We start from the raw sequence: 12,624 nt of genomic DNA on the forward strand, positions 1-12,624 counted from the left end.
TCGTGTTACACGTCGTTGCAGCAGGTTCTGCAACCAGAGATCGAATCCGCCAGACCTCAACGGGCTCAAAAATCAATGTCTCGCGAACTCACCTAAGCCATCCTCCTCCGCGAGCCACGCTTAACCGAACAAGTCGATCTACCGACGGACTTCGACATACAACCCAAACTCGGAACTCCGCACAAAAAGCTTCTACACTCTTCTCGAACGACAGTAGCCGACAACGAAAGAGCCGTCGTCGCATGCGGCACAAGTTCGCCTAACCACGCGACGCCGATACCCGAACGGAGAATTCGCTATCGCATCGAACCTCTCGCAGAAACGAGTCCCGCAAAATTCTTCGACCTTCCTGGGGTGCCTGAAATTTCCTCGGACCTCGATCGTCGCGATTCGGCGACGCTGGGGGCGACCGCGATCTCCGATCGAGTCCGATTCGGCTCGGCCGAAGTCGACGGAAGTCCGCGGAACGCGGCTCGCCGGAGGCCGGCGATCGCGGCCGGAAGCCGGAGAAACGTAACCGGAAGTAACCGGCGAGCGTAACCGGGATCACAGGGAGCCGACGCGACGGTCCGAAGACGAGACGATCGGGAGGCAATCACCCACGGGCCGCGACACTTCCGGCCAGCGTGACGGTGGTCCGTCGGCGACGAATCGTGACCGCGGGTCAACCGGCGTCCCGCAGCATGGTTCCCCGTGCGGTTCCCACGGCGCGGGGACGATCCGAGACGGAAACGGAGGAAGCGGAAGCGATTGCTGCGCCGGTGTGCCGCACACTGTCGGCCGCACGGCCTTCGATCCTCCTGCGACTGTGCGGCCGCGAACGATTTTGCATCGCCCGCTGCCCACCCCTTTTCGCGCACGCTTCCTCCCGCTTTTCGACCATCCCCGAGACCGAACGCCCTGCGCCCCCTTCGCGCCCGATAGTCGGCCCGCAATCTTGTTAGCGCCGAGGAGAGGCCCCTCACCCCCGCTACGGGACTTCTAGCCTCTCCGAGGCTATAATTGCGTTTTCAGATTCTACCAGATGCTTCGTTGTCTTCTCGGCCGTACCTAACAAGCTATGCTGTTTCATCGATGACGAAATTGCATCGATTTCTTTTTTTTTTTTTTGATACAGATCGAAGATCGAAGTGGCGATCGGAAGATTGTTGTTTTGATGCGAAGATTGGAGAAATATAAATTAGAATTGCTGAATTGGGTTAAGAAAAAGAAGAAGGAAAAATAACGGTGCTGACTTCTGTTTGGAATTCAGTTTGGTATAATAACCGCGACGACCGCGATATTCGCTGAATTAAAGTGGAAGGAAAGGGGTGGCTGCGACGTGACCGTAAATATTCGAGTGGATAGTTGTTCCATTGAAATGTGCTGGCTGTCACGGCTGAGAAAACGAGCTCTGCATTGACAATTTAGTGGAGTTTAGGATCGTATGATAATAAATAAACGTATCTCCTTTTCACAAATTGTCCATTTTTCTGCGCAATCTCAGCGCGAATTAGGGAGAAATTACTGTACCACCAATTTCTGTACTTTTATTTCCGATATTTTCTTTTTTCTATTTATAGACTCTAGTTGCGCGATTTCCATTCACGAAAAAACAAATCCACGTGAAACGGAAATTAGCGTAAAAATTGAGGGATGAAAATATTCCCTTAATTATATTATTTTATTATTATTATATATATATTCAATTCTCCAAGATAATGCATCCGTTGCAACTCCGGTGCGAATAAAGTGCGCGAAACTTGCATTTGGAAGGTGCTCGCGTAAATAAAATAACAATAACAACCCTTAAATAAAAGGGACCATGCTTGCTTTCTGCTCCATTAAAATCCACTTTAAGCTGCCGTAAAGCATTTTCCTAAACAATTACTAATTGTAAGCATTTACTGACAGAGCTGCACACTCTTCTAAATGCATCGCATGCATATTTGCAACAATATTTCTTCAATTTGTTCTTAGAAAGGAACGTCTTTCTAGCAACTGGGAAATGCAGGTTTCCGTATTTTTTACTTCGTTCAAATGGTACTTTCACAGAACCTTGATCGCGGACCTTCATTAAAAAGCTTTCGAAGTAATTAATATTAATTTCACGGATCGGAGAATGTAGATCAAGTGCTGCATTGGCGAGAAGCTTTCGGGGGACAGTACTTAATCAGTTTTAGTTCATAAAACAAGTTTATTACGATGATTATTACTAGATAGTTCAGACATTACGGCTTCGAAATTCCCAATTTCATCCCTCACAGTCCTCGAAGGTGGGGATGAAAAGTACATTTAAGGGCTACTTTCACTTCTTCAGCATGAATGGTGAAATCGATGAAGGAAAACTAGCGTTCACAGAAATTTTATCAAAATCTGTCTATCAAGGTCAGATATACTCTCTCTTGTCAGATTCTTGTGCATCATCATTATTTAAAAAATTGTGAATCTTTCTACAATAAAATTATACTTGCATAAGGTACAATAATTTTTGATCGAGCTTTGATTTATTGTATTCGATCAGGTATTTCTCCAAGAATATTGACACATAGCATCGAGTAATCATTTTTTTATCACAGTAATTGAACGAGTTCAATTTTTGATGCCGCTACATTATAGCTTCGTAGTAAATTAATAAAAAATAAAACAGGGCATAAAAGAAGCTGCCCTAAATTTTTGTTGCTCCTCTTTCCAAATTCTCCTCACAAATTTTTCTGCACAATCTGAGAGCGTCAATTAGTAATAATTCACTACTATATCGAGCGTCTCACTCTTTCATGCAGCAATTGTATCGCATCGGACATCCCTCGACGGTCGCGACCATAATCGAAGCCAGCGAAAGGTCTATTCGCATAAGCAGGACGTTAATTTGCCCCTCGACGCAGAAATTCCACGGCACTCCATCCATTTTCCCCCCTCAGCTCTCACCCCCTCTTTAAACATTTTCTTTCGCAGTCTCCGGCGGTGCTTGCATTTTCACCCATCCCCCTCCGCCTCGTAACACCACCCCCCCCCTGTCCCGTAACATCATCCCTCGACGTCCGGACGTGTCACGGTTCCCTTCGTGTCGTCTCCTCTGCTTAGCCACCCCGAGGCCTCCCCGGCAACCTTCTCGACGGCTGCTCGGCCAACACCCCCGCTCTCGCATGCGTGATTCCAGGCCAGTTCTCACACCCTCGACGGGGTGGGACGGTCTGCGCAAGACGAGCCTTGTCGTTAGGCGAGCCCGACCGGCCCGTGTCTACGATCGGCATACCTACAGGGTGATTAAAGTATCATCGCCACCCCTGCGCGAGGCGCGGCGTGCAATTATTTGCTTGGCTTACGGACCACCGACAAGCTTTAATTAATTACCACGGACGTCGACGGGGTTATTTGGGGCGGGTTTGACGGTTCGACGTCGATGCTGCTCGGACTGACGCGCTTTTCGTTACTTCTCTTTTCCGGTTTCAGTGATGGATACACTGCGGATTCTATGCGCTCCGCGGTTTGTTTTATTGAAAAGATTTATTAATGGAAGAAATTTATTTTTATCTTTTATTTTCGTCTTTCTTTTTTGCAGATGAGATAAACAGTTTTTATTTTGAATAATTTCATAAAATTGCTGGAACATAAACGGTTAAAAGGGATGATGGGAAGGATTTTATAAAATTATTAAAATTGAGTTAAAATGGACCCTAAAAATATTAAAATTATTAGATAGAATATAGAATAAATGACATATATATATATATATATATTGAATATATAGAATATTATTATTAATATTCTAATATTAGAATATTAGAATATTATTCTATTATTATTCTAATTATTATTCTCTATAATAATATTCTAATATTAGAATAATAATATTAGAATATTAGATAAAATATAGAATAAAATATAGAATATATATAATAGAATATATATAATTAGAATATTAGATAATATATATAATAAAATGTAGAATAAATGACACATAATACATAAACAAACAGTTCACAGAAACAACTCCGTAAAATTGCCAAGCGTAATTATTCTAAAAAAATCACAGAGTTCGCGAAGACACGTTAGGGGTAGTTAGGGGTAGTTTCTTAGGCAACACAGAGCAGAAAGAATTATCGCGCTTATCAATCGTCGTACTCAATCCGGCAGAACACGTGCACGCGCATCTTGTCCCCGTCAAGATTTCACGGGGGGGGGGGGGGGGTGGTAAAAGAACAATAATCCGTTTAACGTTATCCCCGCAGACGCGTGATTTGATTATAGCGTCACAGTGAAATTCCGATGTCAACGGGCTCGCCCCCGCCGCAAATCTATAACCACCAATATATATTCATTCTGGTTTGCGAACTTTCACCGGTTGCATCGTCACGTTGTAAAATCATAAAAGTTTAACGCACGGGGAAACGCGGCCGTTTCGACGCTCGCGAAACTATTATATTTCTAGAAAAGTTTAAATGCATCGAGAGTTCGCTGCCGCACGTTCCACCCTCTGTTCTAATGTTATCTCCGGCAAGTTTGCTGCCGCGATACGACATTCTTTGATAGCTATAATTGTTGGTAAAGCCGAGGGTGTGCTCGCTTTCCATGAAAATCAAAGACGAGCTTCGGAAAGAATGCCGTCGAAATTCCAAAGTGAATTTATTGTTCACGGTTACATGGGATCCTGGGTGTCCTAAAATTATGGTATTTTAGGGAAGTGAGGAGTTCCTGAGATCATTTGAAGCAACTTTTTCCTTAGCGAAAATGCGATGCGCGGCTTCGTTCACGAGTTATAAGCGAAAAACGGGGACCAATGAGAGGCGAGATCAGCTGGCGCGAGGCGGCCGAGTCAATGAACGGAACCGGGCTTCTCATTGGTCACTGTTTTTCGTTAATATCTCGTGAACGATGCCTCGCAGAAAATTTTTCTAAAGGAAAAAGTTACTTCGAATGACCTCAGGAATCCATTTCTCGGAAATACCATAATTTTAGGAAACTCTGCATATCAAGGGGATCATGCATAAGGGGACTAGAAATTATTCTTCTGCTATTATTTGAAATGACAAAATTAATACATAATTTTTCAATTTTATTGAGATTTAATAAATTAATTTAATTTATAATTTTACTATAAATCTTCTCATAATCTTTTCCTATATAAATTTTCTTAGTTTCATACAAATGTATTAAATTAATAATAATAATTTAATGCAATGGTAAGTTTGGATTCGTTTAAAGCTTCGACTTTTTATAGAAAAATTTCTTACAGAAATATTTTTGTAACAATCAGAAATGGTAAAAGGAGAAATCAGAAACCAGCGATTTCGACTGATCGACTATTTCTGCTGTTGACTTCTCTTCAGAATCGTCTTGGAAAATCTCGATTTTTCATTGAAAATCCGCGGTCCAATTACTGTCGTGCAACTTGATCCCGCGTTTACGAGATTACCAAGTGACTCACCGAGGATCCTTCCATTCACAGCGACATTTTCCACGGTAACCGCAAGAATCGATAACGTTACGAAATAGTTGGAGATGTCATTAACCGAGCCTGTAGTTGCGTGAGCGACGACGGATCTTATCGCGTCACGGGCCATCAATGAGCGCGATACAACTATTATTGCACAGTACGATATTTCTCGCTGTTAGAGATGCACGGCGCATGATGAAACGCTTCGTATCGCCGGCTAATGCATATTTATCGGGTGTATATCGGGACTCGAAGCCGCTGCTGACCCAAAGAGACTTTCTTTCGTCCGATCTATCCGCCGGAATTAGCATTTGTCTGACGAAACAGTTCATGCTGCCAGTGACCATTGTAAAATTCTGCGGTGCGTGTGCTTAACCCCTTGACATCCAACTTTGTGTCCCGAGGTTACTAAAACATACTATTATAAATAAGTTCGTCCGCCAACGAGTGTGTGCACAAATCTGTGAGAAATGATGACTCCGCGTTGTTTTCAAATCAGCGATAAATGATTACGTTGCTGTTATAGGGTGAGTGTGGGTATTACTGCGGACGCATCAAATACTGCGGTATTTTAGAGATACAGATAAAATCTGTCATTTTATAGCGTGCGGTCTGCTAAAAATGAATCTCATAATTTCTTTAATGCGTTTAATATCGATTAAGATTAGGAAAACGATATGTCCAGGCTATTTCTTGTTTTAATGGTGCACTCGGAATATGTTTGCTTTTGCCATACTATATTCCTACGGAAAAACATTCCTTACGGTTTGCGAAGGAACGATGTTTCTTGGAGATGACGCACATCCTCGTCCAAAGTTCTAGCACTTGTAAACGGATGCGCCGTAAGTAGCTTCTCTAACAATGTTCTCGCATTAATGCATTAATTGGGCTGTTGCATGCAGGATTGACGTATTCATGAGAGAAAACATCGTGAAAACAAACTCTGTAGACTCAGAAATATTATGCAATTTAAAATACTGCTAATGCGAAGCATTAACGACTTTAAGGCTTAAGGTTTAAGTGATCTTGATGCAGCGATTTTGATAAAATTTCTGTGAATGCTAGTTTTACAAAAAATATTCGGAGAGGATAATAGATAGGAGATAGTAATAAATAGGAAAATATCATAGTTATATATTAAATTAATAAAATTTTGATATATATAATATGTTATAATTATAATAAATATTAAATAATATATTATATATATTTAATATAATATTATGTATAATATATTACATTTATTTAATATAATATTATATATAACATATTGTATATATTTAATATAATATTATATATACCATATTATATATATTTAATACAATATTATATATAACATATTATATATATATATATATTAATTTATATATATACAGTAAATTCTCCCTAATTGATTGAAAACATGTGATTTTGCTACGTTTTTCCTAGCAAGCACAGAATCGACGAGAACGATTGTTAATTACGAATAATCATTATGGATTATTATTAATAATGGTCGTGACCAGAACAATGGTTGTGACTGTCGAACTGTTAAAGCAAGAAGCAAAATATGTCAGTCAACTGTCTCCATCGCCCAGCAAAGCGACGTCCGTCGAAGCACAGCGACGTTCTCGCGGCGGTGCATCCGAGGTTGCAAAGCGGCGTGAAATAATAAGCTCGGATGTTCGCCGGAACGACGTCGATTCGTCGATTAGGGTTTCATTGATCCGCGTAAAAAGACATCGGCGTGGAGTTCGGTCGACGTAACAGTTAAAGGCGGAAGAGCGGGTGGATGCAGCCGGGGTGCAACGGAAGTGCGGCTGCGCGAACCAACGATCGGCCAGGGAGAGGAAAGAACGTGTTGCCTTATGCTGTGCAATATACAATGCACTTCAGCCAACCCTCTCCATGCATGCATGTATGCATGATTGTGTACGTGCTCGTCGAGCAAACTGCATCGCGGCGGCACGCGTTGTGGTGAAACGACGAAATTGTGTCGAAATCAAAGAACTTTTCACGGGGATTAGATAAACTCATGATTTCATTTTTTTTTTACGTTGAAGCTGAAATATCGTTGAACAAGGGAAAAATAGGAAGAATGTGGTGCGAACGTTTTCTAGGATCGAAAATTGATGTCGAACGAGGCGTTGCAACAAAATTGCGATTTATCGGATACCGCGTGCAGTTGTGCATTTTTTAGTGCAATCATGCGTGCGCACGAAATCACAACGCACGAAAATCATTTGATGCATCATTGCTCACAGATTGTGGCACGCTGATTTCAAATTAGGTCGCAGAATTGATCTATCGCTTCAGGATTTCGCAAAAAAGAAATTCGATGCAAGTGAGAAAATTAACGAAATTGTGATTTCTTCGTCGAAATGATTTGATAATCCGCTGATTTCTAAATCTCCGGGAAATTATGCACAACATGTCGTTAAAAAAAAAGTCCAATTGTATACGGTATTGGATATATTACAATTTTGTTGGAGCATTTCAAGTTTAACATAAATAGTCAAGGTTATAAAATGTTCATTCAACATTCTCCCTATTTTTCCCTTATTCCGCGTGATTTCAGCTTGATCGTAAAAAAATTATAGCGTCGTTTTGTGTAATTTCTGTCAAAAGTTCTTTGATTTCGACACAACTGTGCCGTTCCGCTCCACTGCGCGGAACAGGGATGAATGGAAACGAGATGTGTCACGAAGATACTCGGTTAGTAACAGAGCGAACCATACGGGCACCCGAAACGGGGTATATTTAGCGAGGAATCCTGTTAATCCTTTTATCCTCCGCATACGTGAAAAATCACGTTCAACGTACATGGTGGTATTCGCAACTGGGACGCATCTCGCGAAAAAACATGCGCGAGTTTTCTGCTATTTTTCCACTTCGAGCTGCGAACTGTTTTCCCTGACCTTTGGGTTGGCGAACTATCCGGGTCGTGGCTCTATTCAGAACGTCGGTTTCCAACAGAGAACCTCGCTTTTCGAGTTTAAATAGACGGCAGATGATTTTTGCGAATTTTATGATCTTCCTCAATCCTCGATAAAAATCCGCGATTTTTGGGAGAGTTCGTCGAATTTCCGACTTTCAGAATTTGTTCCGTTTTAAAGGTAAACGTTGCGTGAACGATTTTCACCTGGAATCATTCTGTAGACTCTCCTGAATAAGATAGTGGATATAGTGGTGTGCATTATTACGAAAGGTGTCTAAAAAATGTCTCGCAATCGAGAAATGGGTTCTTGAGATCATTTGAAATAACTTTTTCCTTAGCGAAAATGCGATCCGCGGCTTCGTTTACGAGTTATTAACGAAAAACTCTGACCAATCGGAGAACGAGTGCGGCCGGCGCTTCGCCCTTGCGGCCAATGCCGCGTCGCGCCGGCTGTCTGACGCAGCGACACTGGTCGCGAGGGTGGGGCGTCAGCTATACGCGATCTCACATTGGTCAGTATTTTTTGTTAATAACTCGTGAACGATGCCTCGGAGAAAATTTTTGTAAAGGAAAAAGTTACTTCAAATGGCCTAAGGAATCCTCCATTTCCGGAATGCGAGATATTTTTGTAGACTGCCTTGTAAACTCAAAGTAATTTTTATATTGCTACTGATATCTAAACCAAAGCATAACAAAATCTTACTTCACACATCAGAGTGAATACGCATTCTTAAAAATTGAAAACTTGTTGATCATTTATATCCGAAGATTGTGTTTCTACGTTTCAAGTGATAATTGTTTCGTGCCAATATAAAAATGTCGGACTATAGAGGACTACAGTAAATTCTCTCTAATTCGCGCTGAGATTGTGCACAAAAATTTTGGAAGAGGAGATACGATTATTATTCTTTTATTCCTTATTCTTACGACTATATACGATTATTATAATATATTATAATATTAATATACGATTATTATTCCTTATTCCTCTTCTTATTATTATCATCATCGTCGTTATTATTATTATGATTATTATTATGACGATGATTCTTAGGATTATTATTATTATTATTATTATTATTATTATTATTATTATTATGATTATTATTATGACTATTATGATGGTTATTATTATTATGATCACTAATGACTATAAAAAATTGTCCATTTTTGTGCACAATTTTAGCACAAATTAGGGAGAAAATACTGTAATAAGAAATATTCACGTTTCTTTATTTTCCCAAGTTCTCAGTGTATGAAAAATCGTGGATTACTATTTATCGATTTCTAAATGTTCGCTGTAAATTTTCACGAGCCACCTCTCAATATTATAAGGCCGAGGCAAATTATTTCAGTGTGGTCTTTTAATAGTACCACATATGCTGACGCAACAGCATTGTAACAGCGCGAAAGGCTTGTAGTACAAAACTGCCTGTGCTGGGACTAAACAGATAATATTGTTGTTTTCAAATGATGCAATTTGAATAAGCGTTACGCTATGACATTGATGTTCTTCATGAAATAATTTTCCATGGAATAACTTTTCATAGTTCTAATGCAATGGCTGATGCAATGGCACGTTAATAGCACAGAAGACTACTGCTCGATATCGAAAATCGAAAAAAAGAATTGTTTCGAGTGCAATTCTTCCGGCCAGCAGCGTCTCTAGGAAGAGAATAATTTTCTATTCGGTGCAACTCCTTCAGAATTTGTTCTCAAACATTCGAAACAGCGCGAACATCTGCGATCCACTTATAATAGATGTTGCGTCATTGATACGCTAATATGTTTACTAATACCGTATCTACAGTTTATCGGGATCCTCGTTCTTACACGTGAAAAATGGAATATTTCATAAACTATCGAGTTTTCAATTACTGCGTCCTATCGGAGGCGGAATGACGCATGCAATTTCACTATAAAAAATTGTACGACGTCTAAACGTCAATTGTCTAAAGAGTCCTTCTCGCAGAAAACTAGTTTCTCAATTGTTTATGCACTTCGTATGCATATTCTTAATGCAATTGAAAGAAAATGCGATTGATTTGCATCGAAAACTAGATTTCTAATTATTTATGCACTTCGCACGCGTACTCCGACTGCAATTCAAACGAATTGCAATTGATTCGTACAGGGAACACGCTTTCCAATAATTTATGCGTGTCGTAATGCAGCAAATGCAAGAAGACACCGACTTCGCACGCGAATATTTATCGAAATGCAGGTTAATTGTGCGCAACATAATTATCTCGAGAATTTCACGACATCGAATTCTCGTTTCAAACGTTTCATTTGTAGACCGCGGATTCGATGCATTTATGAAAACAATGAGTAGATCAAATGCAAACAAGAAAAACAAACAGTAATATTTATACAAGTTGAGAACACACACGAACGATCGTTCTGTGCACACGAGTTTCTGTTTCAATACGATATTTGTGGAACATTGAATACACTGTGGATCAACTTCTATTTGACTCCGATTTCCATAAACTCGAAAACAAAACTAACAAGTTATACAGGGTGCTCCAAAATTATTGTCAAAGCGGGAAATGAGGGGTTCCTCAGATCATTTGAAGTAACTTTTTCCTTTACAAAAATTTTCTCCGAGGCATCGTTCACGAGTTATTAACAAAAAATAGTGACCAAGGAGAGATCGCGTACGCCCCGCCCTCGTGACCACTGCCGCTGCGTCAGACGGTCGCGCGTCACGGCAGTGGTCAGTGATCGTGATGCAGTGGTCACAAAGGCGGGGCGTCAGCCGTACGCGATCTCTCATTGGTCAGCGTTTTTCGTTAATAACTCGTAAACGAAGCCGCGGATTGCATTTTCGCTAAGGAAACATTTACTTCAAATGAGCTCAGGAACCCCTATAAAGAGGAACAACTATAAAAGTATAAATAATAATCGTATCTCCTCCTCCCAAACTGTCCATTTTTCTGCACAATCTAAGCGTCAATTAGGGAGGACTTACAGTATTCCTAAAATCCAACAGATTTCTAGAGTCCAGAAGATTTCTAAAATTCCACAAATCGCTACAGTGGAAATACAAAGAAGACACACTAAATCGGACAGATCTCTAGAATTCAAAAGATTTCCGAAATCCAACGAATCCCTAAAATGCCTAAAATCCAACAAATACAACGTCCGCGAACGGAACGATAAAGAAATTTCGTTGACGTCCGACAGATTGTTCAAGCTCGACAAAGCGAAATTCCCACAAAGAAAATACAGAGAAGCTTAACCATCGTTAAAATGATAAAAGAGAGCGTGGATTCGCAGTTGGTAACGAGCAGCGAGCATCGTTGACAGAACGTTGTTTAAAAAGGTACGCAAAACTGATCGACAGCAAGCGTTCGCGGCGGAACGGGGGGGTGGAGGACAGAAATTGACCGATGAAACGCGGCAAATAGCAGCGGTTTTGGAAGCTGTTACCGGGTGCAGCCTCGAATTCGGTCTATGACCCGGCACTGTTTCATCGATGAAAATGGAAAAGCGTCTGCGCAGTGGCCGCCGGAAAAGCGAACCTGCCCTCGATACCGTCCCACCCTCGGCCTCCTCCCTTTTTATTTGCCTTCTTTGTCCTCCCGGTTTCCTTTGCGCCGTTTCTTCATATCGCTTTCTACTTTCAAACGAGACTTTGTCTCCACGAATCCACGCTGCGACGGAATATCGGATTCGAGTGTTTCGGAAGCAGTTTAGGACGACACCCTGCGCAGCCACCCCCGTCCCTTAAATAAGCACTGGAATTCCAATCAACTCGTCCAGCGCAATCGGGCTCGTTTTCCAGTCAACTATTCGTTGACTCTTCCCAAGTTGTCATAGTTTTGTTTCCAAGCTGAGAGAGACCGTCAAGGAGAATTCACCGCAGTTTCAACTTTCGAGAAAAATGTTTTTTCTTTACATATTCTCTAGTTGTTAACGATAGACAAGATAACGATATTAATAAGAACGCTTCTCAGATTCCCTCGGCATCTCACCAGTGGCAGAACACGATTCTGAAGAACCTCGGTGTGCGAAGTTTCCCGAAACAATCTGGCAAGACAAACGAATCTGTTTTAGAAGGTTGCACGCTTCTGAGATTCCTTACAATGTAGAGACACGAAGATGCAGCCATCCAGACAGCGCGAAACAATCGGCATTTAAACAAGACGTCTCTCTGCTAACCCCCGGACTCTATTGAGTTCGACTCCTGTGCCAGGGTTAGACCGTTGCGTAACGCGCCCACGCATCCAAATGTTCCGAAAGCGCCGTCGTTTTATCTATATTTGCCGGGCTTATCGGTCTCGCG

The 12,624-nt window shown here is 41.2% G+C and overlaps 1 protein-coding gene across 3 annotated transcripts in view; it reads right to left on the reverse strand.

Moving 5' to 3' along the window:
- Positions 1-12,624, reverse strand: part of LOC117224104 (uncharacterized) — a 92,759-nt gene that overhangs the window by 36,262 nt on the left and 43,873 nt on the right. Inside the window, exon 1 of one of the 3 annotated variants that reach the window (XM_033476790.2) lies at positions 161-778. The exons of 1 other annotated variant lie outside the window; for it this stretch is intronic. The gene's annotated coding sequence lies outside the window, so the exon portion shown is untranslated. Of the gene's footprint in view, positions 1-92; positions 779-12,624 lie in introns of those variants that run through there. One more of the 3 variants, XM_033476789.2, reaches the window with a different exon arrangement.

Source organism: Megalopta genalis, chromosome 13, assembly GCF_051020955.1.
Source record: "Megalopta genalis isolate 19385.01 chromosome 13, iyMegGena1_principal, whole genome shotgun sequence".
In the NCBI taxonomy this organism is placed as follows: domain Eukaryota; kingdom Metazoa; phylum Arthropoda; class Insecta; order Hymenoptera; family Halictidae; genus Megalopta; species Megalopta genalis.